Source organism: Vicia villosa, unplaced genomic scaffold (assembly GCF_029867415.1).
Source record: "Vicia villosa cultivar HV-30 ecotype Madison, WI unplaced genomic scaffold, Vvil1.0 ctg.000547F_1_1, whole genome shotgun sequence".
Taxonomy (NCBI): Eukaryota; Viridiplantae; Streptophyta; class Magnoliopsida; order Fabales; family Fabaceae; genus Vicia; species Vicia villosa.
Window position 1 is genome coordinate 559,291 of NW_026705251.1, and position 8,246 is coordinate 567,536.

Genomic DNA, 8,246 nt, shown 5'->3' on the forward strand with positions numbered 1-8,246 from the left:
GTTATCTTGATATTCCCCACGCCAGTTGTCATCTTCAAAGATTGGCGGTATAGGAATTTTTAGGATCTCGGTTTCCTTATTTGGTTCGGATTGTATTTCATTAACACACTCGTCGATTATGTCAGCAGAGCAGCATGTGTCAATTATAGAGGGTGCTTTTAGGAATTGGGAGAGAATAAATTTTATTTTCTCTTCTCCTACTTCGAAAGTAAGCTTTCCTCGGTTGACGTCTATAATTGCACCAGCGGTTGCTAAGAATGGTCTTCCTAATATGATCGGGATGTTAGAATCTTCTTGGATATCCATTATGATGAAGTCAGTTGGGATGTAGAATTGACCTACACGAACAGGGATATTTTCTAACATTCCTACAGGGTATTTGACTGAACGGTCAGCTAGTTGAAGAGACATTCTCGTTGCTTTAAGCTCACCCAGATTTAGTTTCTTACAGGTTGAAAGAGGCATCAAACTAACATTGGCTCCTAAATCGCACATGGCCTTCTCTATAATGGTTTTACCTATTACGCAGGGTATAGAGAAACTACCAGGATCTTTCAGTTTTGGAGGCATGTTATTTTGGATGATAGCGCTACATTCAGCGGTAAGCGTTACAGTTTCGTTATCCTCGAGTTTCTTTTTGTTCGATAGGATTTCTTTTAGGAATTTAGCGTACGAAGGCATTTCAGTTATGGCTTTTGTGAACGGTATGGTTATGTTTAATTTTTTCAGAAGTTCTACAAATCTTTTAAATTGCGCTTTGGTTTTTGATTTAGCTAACCTCTGAGGGTAAGGAATTGGTGGCTTATAAGGTGGTGGTGGAACGTAAGGTTTTTCTTTTTCAGGTTCCACTTCGTTATTGCTCTCATCAGTCTTAGCAGTTTGGTCATCAGTTGATGTCTTTTGGGTTTCCTTTGGCTCTTGTTGTGACATGGGTACGTTTTGAGTTCTAGGATCAATGGGTCCATTGTAATTCGTTCCACTTCGTAGTGTTATCGCGTTCGCATGTCCTTTAGGATTAGGTTGTGGTTGAGCAGGAAACGTGCCAGCAGGGGCAGCAGTAGGTGCTTGTTGTTGAGCTACTTGTGAGATTTGAGTTTCTAGCATTTTGTTATGCGTAGCTAAGGCATCTACTTTGTTCGATAGTTGTTTTAGTTGCTCGCTATTGTGGATGTTTTGATTTAGGAAGTCCTTATTGGTTTGTTGTTGGGAAGCTATAAAGTTTTCCATCATGATTTCTAGATTCGACTTCCTAGGGGTGTTTTGAGCAGCTACAGGCGCTTTTTGGTAGCCAGGTGGTACAGCAGGTGCTTGTCCAGGCGCGTACAACGCGTTGTTGTTTTTATAAGAAAAGTTCGGGTGTTTTTTCCATCCAGGGTTGTACGTGTTAGAATAAGGGTTTCCTTGAGCATAGTTTACTTGATCAGATGGGATTCCAGTCAAGAGTTGACATTCGGCAACTGCGTGTCCAGTCAATCCACAAATCTCGCAATTAGGTGCTACAGCAGCAGTGGTGGCTGAAGGAGTGATGGTTAAGTTCTCGATCTTTTGAGGTAAAGCGTCTACTTTAGCGTTAACGCGGTCTATACCACTTACTTCGTACATTCCTCCTTTGGTTTGGGCTTTCTCTAGAGCGGCTCGTTCTCCACCCCATTGGTAGTGGTTTTGTGCCATGTTCTCTATGAGGTTGTATGCTTCATCATGGGGTTTGTCCATAAGTGCTCCGCCAGCAGCGGCATCTATAGTCATTTTAGTGTTATATAGGAGACCACCATAGAAAGTATGGATGATCAGCCATGGTTCGAGTCCATGATGAGGGCATAGTCTAAGCATGTCCTTGTAACGTTCCCAAGCTTCGAAGAGTGATTCGTTATCTTTCTGGGTAAATCCGTTGATTTGACCTCTGAGCATAGCAGTTTTGCTAGGCGGAAAGTATCTCGCTAAGAATACTCTCTTCAATTCGTCCCATGTAGTTATGGAATTAGAAGGCAGGGATTGAAGCCACGCTCTAGCTCTATCTCTCAAGGAGAAAGGAAAGAGACGTAATCGAATGGCTTCGGAACTAACGATGTTAGCTTTGACAGTGTCGGCATATTGCACGAACACAGATAAATGGAGGTTGGGGTCGTCTGTAGGGCTTCCAGAGAATTGATTCTGTTGAACAACTTGGACCAATGAAGGTTTCAGTTCGAAATTGTTCGCCTCAATCGCAGGTGGTGCGATACTTGAGTGCGGTTCAGCGCGCGAAGGAGTGGCATAGTCTCTAAGAGGACGAAGAGCAGCCATCTCTAACTTTGGGGTGATTTGATTGATTTGATCAGTAAAAGTCAATACCTGATTAATCGGAATTGGTGCTACTTCGGGAAGATTGCGAGCTCGACGTTTGACGTTAATGAAACGTTCGATCTCGTTAATTCGTTGTATTAAATCTCCTCCTTGTGAACGAGTATTTGGCATACAATCGTTCAGAAAGAAAGGAAAGAATTGTCCTAGTCTCTACGGTGTAACAGTGAGTTACGATATCGACTTAAATAGTCCCCGGCAACGGCGCCAAAAACTTGATCGCGACTTTACGTGTCTATAAATCTGATGACTGCAAGTGCACAGTCGTGTCGTGTAGTTTTAAAAGATATCGAATCCACAGGGACTATGAATCGATCTACCGTTATCTAAGGTTACTATGTAAAGCTAGGGCTACTAATATTTTGATTGTTCCTAAGGGAGAGTGATTGTGAGAAATAAAGAATATAATAAAAGACAGATATCAGTATGTATTTCGTTTAACTAAAGGTGATCCGAAGGTCCATTGGCTTTTGCATAATTTAATTAAAAATCTTTACTAATTCAATTGGTTAAAAATCCTCGTCTCAAACTTTCGCTCTGTTGATTTAGATTACTATCCTAATCCTAATGTACGCTTTCGCCATCCCATTAGATTTTAGAAAAGCTTTTTGGAAACAACGTAATTAATAAAATGCCTGTTTTATGAAGTTGTTATCTATTTAAATCTCCTAATCTCAAACTTTCGCTCTGTTGACTCGGAACATGCTAATATCCCTAACGTACGCTTTCGCCATCCCGCTCGGGTGTAAAAACAATTTTTGAAAATAAATAAGTCCCAATTAGTTTTAATACGCTTTCGCCATCCTTAAAACTAATGTCCTATGTCTACTATCTGGTTAAAGATCTCAAACTTTCGCTCTATTGATTTTAACCTTTGACCGTCTTAAGACCTCAAACTTTCGCTCTATTGTTCTTAAGACTTACTAATTAAATTAGACATACAAACCAAAAACAAGTGATAGTTAACAAAACATAATTAAGCCAATTTATTTCGGATCCCACAGTTAACTTACTTTACATACCGATACCTTAGTAATTTAGCCAGACATATTAATACGGTTAAGCATGCATAAATTAATTTGGCTTATAATAAAAGGCATGTTAATTGGCATATAATATATCATGCAAATAAATATATAAATAAAGGCAGTAAATATTAAACCTGAATTAAATAAATTGAAACTGAATCTTCGAGTATCGAACTTCCACCACAGGTTGGCTGGATCGTTCTTCGAAAATTAAACGGACGAAAAATAAAACAAGGAAAATAAAAGGCGATAAATCTAACGTAAGGCTAGATTTATAAAAGGTTCACAACAATTTCCGGTGTAGAAATCATTGTGAGAAAATAACTGTTTGAATTAAAGGAAGGCAGAAAAATATAAGGCACGGTACAATTTCGGCAGCACTTCGTTAGCAGGAAATCGGACAGGTTGAAGTGAAGTATTTGCCTCTATTTATAGGCGAGGCTTTGCAGTTGGATTGCGTGAAAAGAGGAGCTCCAGCAGACTTGGACTCGGAGACGTGCGTCTCCGATTTTTGGGGAAGCTTCGTTGAAGACTTGAGACGTGCGTCTCAAGTGGAGAGAATGTAGGGGACTGGAGACGTGCGTCTCCCTTTTGCTGACGTGGCCAATGAGACGTGGAGACGTGCGTCTCCACTTGCTTGTGTGGTTTGGGCCACGCACATTTGATCTTCAGTGGGCTGGTTCGTCTCTGTTATACCCCAAAATTTGCCCACATCTTTTTTCAAGAAAACTCCAATCTGAAAATTAAGAGTCTCATATAATTATGGATTATTTCAACAAATATCTTAACATATGAAACACTTAGTTTTTAGAATTTTTCTTATACAGTAATTTGGCTTGCAGTTGAATTTATTCTTACGCAAACGCCAAATACTGTTTAATACTTCACACATGCTATTTATTTATTTACAGATAAATAGTACTGACACAATTGGTACAGAGTTAAATCTTTTTGCAGGCGCAGAATCAGGAAACTCAGACTGTACTGGTAACAAGTAGATTATTATTATCTTTTGTTTCCCACTAATTTTTGTACTATATTCCATTATTTTCAAAAATCTTTTCAAATCTCTTTTTCAAAAATCAAATCTCTCTTTTTCCCAACACTATCTCCACTTTCTTTCAAATCTTACTTCCACTCAAATTTTCCTTTTGTACGGAATCACATCATTCCCCAACGTCTCTATCCTCCTTTCCATTCTATAAATACCTCTCATTTTCTTCCATAAAATCTCACATCAAATTCTAATTCATCTCTCAAATCTCCACTTCATAATCCATCCTTTCTTCTTTCCCGACAAAATGACGAAGCGGTGGGAAACGTGTTTTCTTATGGTCATCACCATTGCTACGGTGATCATGTCTTTCTTCTGTCTGCATAGCCCGGAACACTGTGGACCTGGGATGCTTATGCTCCCAATCATCTACATGTTACTAATTGTAGCATGGGTTATCAATCGTCATTCTTAAAATTTGCCGTATTTCTTATTTCTTAAATGTACCGTTTATTCGTCGTACTGTTCAATATAGTATGTAATATTTGTACTGTCAGTATTAAATGTTGTACTATTTGTCATAATATTGCTTAATTACTCAGATAATATTTTATGTGTTTTCTGCCAGTCAAATATTCATTTTTCTGTGCATTAAATGATTTTCAGGGTTATTATCGGTAATTTTACCCGCATACAGTAGATATTAGTTATTTATTATGTCTGTGTTTTTCTAACAAGTCATGAAAATAAACTTTTATTTTTCACAAAAAACAAAAGCAAAAACAACAAAAAAAGAAAATTAACTTTGACTGTTGATTTTTCACTCTAACTGCTACGTCAATATCTGAACAGTCAGTCGACAGCCAAACTGCTGGCAGTACAATTCTCAGTGTTTTGTACCATCAATCAAATCAATCTTTCACAATTCAAAATTCCAAGATTTTTGTTCTAGAAGTCTTCTGAATATCACGCGATTAGCAGAGACTCAACACTGCACAAAAATCAGGTACGCTTAACTGTCTCCTACATAAACAGTCCCTGACTAGGGTTTTCTTGTTTTTACAGGAGAAACAAGTTTTTGAGAGCTCAAATGGATTTCATACACATCCATATATCTCAAAGTACCATCATACAAATTTTCAAATTTCAATTCACTCAGACGCATCGTCAGCAGCTCAAACAGTCAACAGACGACCCGTTTGACCAAAAAAGTCAACAGACAGTCAAAAATGGAATTTTTTGTCAAAGTCCATATTTTGTCAAAGGATTCATCATTTGATCATTGGATGATCATAATTCATCAAGGAAAGATCAAAAATCAACAAAACCCTAAGATTCAAAATTAGGGTTTTTGCCTGAAAAGTCAACTCAACTTTGACTGATCATAACTCTCTCATCCTTCATCCAAAAAATTCAAACCAAAGCTCATTTTGAAGGAAATTCAATTATCTTTCAAATGCCATTGATCCCATGGTCATTGCATTCACCATTTGAAAAATATGATCAAAGACATTACAGGTCATTTTCAAATTCAACAAAAAGACACTTTTTTCAAAAGGACACACAAGGAGCATCAAAAATCATTTTGACATGAGACCAAAGACATTGGTTAGAGGACTCTTTGAGGTTTCCAAAAAGTGCAAGATCTCCTTCATATGACAAAAATTGAGGGATTTACACCTTGTTGAAGTTGGCTAAATTTTGGGAAAATGCATGAAACCAACATTGCTCAAAAATGTATTTTTTCCAAATGGGGCCAAGTTTTCATGGTTCAAACATCTTTGCCATGTTATTATGGGCCTCCCACGACCAAGACAAGGCCCACACCTTTTTTTATCCATTTTTGGCATAATTTTATCTTATTTTAAGATTAAATTAAAAGGAAAATGAATGGATAAAGAGTAGCTTACAAATCAAGCATGACTCACCCAAGGAATCTTCATCTTTCTGCAGAGAATTGAAGAGCAAGGCAAGTGCATTGAAGGCAAGAGGACTTGGTCAATAATTCAAAGCTTTTTTAATATAAAAAATGCAAGAATTCCACAAAGGCAACTAGATGCTTCTTAGCTTCAATTCTAAGCACTCAATGCTTATAAATAGGCTAGCATGCTTCAGTAACAAAGGGGACACGAATCAGAAACAAAGCCTTGCTCATAATACACTTGTAACCACTTGAAAAATTTCAAAGAAAATTCAAATTCGAGTTTTTAATTTCAGTCAATTTCAATACAAACTAAGCATTCAAACATCATCTCTGAGCTTCACTGAAGCTATTCCAATCAATTGCAAGTCTTAAACCTCACTGAATCGAGCTATACAGGTCATAGTTTGTTCAAAATAAAACTAACTTATATCTCATAATCCATGCATATTTAGCAAGATGTAGACATACATTTGTGTTTGGTTTGAGGTCCTAATCGTTTCTGGAAACTTAATTGAAGTTTGGAGGCTTGTACGAAGGATCACCATTTTAGGGTTCGAACCTTTAAATTTGGGGTTTTACGACCCATGCAAAATTATGAACTTTAAATAGTATCATTGAACTCGCATGAACAAGACGAATTAAATGGTGGCATCGCGCCAAATTTATGTTGTTGTTTGCTCGTATTCGCTATTTCCAACAGGTGTAAAAGGTCAGAGTTTCTACACCACCTGCAAATGAAAGGTGTAAAAACTCTATCCTGAAGAAGAAGATGATGCGTGGCGTCCTCTGATTGGATGGAGGGCGCGCGCGTGTTTTTTAAATTAATTTTGGATTCAGTGTTTTGCAGGTACGTCACGTGCCATGGTCCCTCACCATCTGGGCCTTCTGATCCACTTGCCAGCTCATCCAACGCGCCAGACAAAGCAGTCCATACCATGCACTCTCCAGCCTAACACACCTGATCAGTATCCTTTTATTTTTTATTTCTATTTTTATTTCTTTGCAAAATTAATTAAAAATAGTTTTAAAAATTCAAAAAATACACAAAAAATATTTTTAGACTTCTAAAATAATATATTATTTTCTGAAATAAAAATATTTTATTTTTCTTCAAAATTTCAATATTTTGCATAATTAATTAGTATATATTTATATATTGGCTTTTTAATTATTCTAACCAATAAAAAAATCATAAAAAAAATTGTTCTTTATATAAAATATTGTTTATATATTATAAACTAATTTTGTACATATTTTGAATAATTTTCTCTTTAAGTTTTAATTATTTGTATAATTATTTGTATAATTATGTTTTAATTAACTTAAATCAATTTCAAATCCATTCCAAAAATTCCAAAAAAATTAGTTTTGTTTTAAAATTAATTGACAAATATTTTGTACATATTTTAAACTTAATTTCTAGGTTTAAATTTATTGACATCTTTTTTCTTCATTTTAATTTAAATAATTATGCATTAATTATAATTAAAATAAATCATAAAAAATCCAAAAACATGCCTTTTATTTTTCTTGCAATTTAAATTCCTAGATAAATGTATAGGATGTCAAATTCATGTAAATAGGCTAGTTTACATTTCCTGCACAATCGATGTAATAGCGTAGATTTACTTTCCGCACTTTACATTTCCGCATTTTAATTTCCAGCAAATATAAACTGCGTGTATGTCAAAGATAAAATTGAACTGTTAGATCACTAACTTCAAAGATAAAATATCTGAATACAAACACAATCACACTTGCACCTCTTAAGGTAAATCCCTTCTCATTCTTTTCAAAATCAAAAGTCAAAATTTTACTGTTTCGAGTACAAAATCGAACCTTTTGTTTATATCCGGTGAAAGGATAGATTTTTAAAGGAAATAAGGATAAAGACCTTACAACTCAAGGTAGACCTCCTAGTTTGCTTGCTCAAATCAAAACAAACAAAATTCTCATACAC

The 8,246-nt window shown here is 35.9% G+C and overlaps 1 non-coding gene across 1 annotated transcript; it reads left to right on the forward strand.

Annotated features, from left to right (window-relative positions):
* Positions 1-1,801: 1,801 nt before the first annotated feature.
* On the forward strand, positions 1,802-1,908 carry LOC131629308 (small nucleolar RNA R71). The gene has a single exon (XR_009292011.1). It is a non-coding gene; the product is annotated as a small nucleolar RNA R71 (small nucleolar RNA).
* The last annotated feature ends 6,338 nt before the right edge of the window (positions 1,909-8,246 follow it).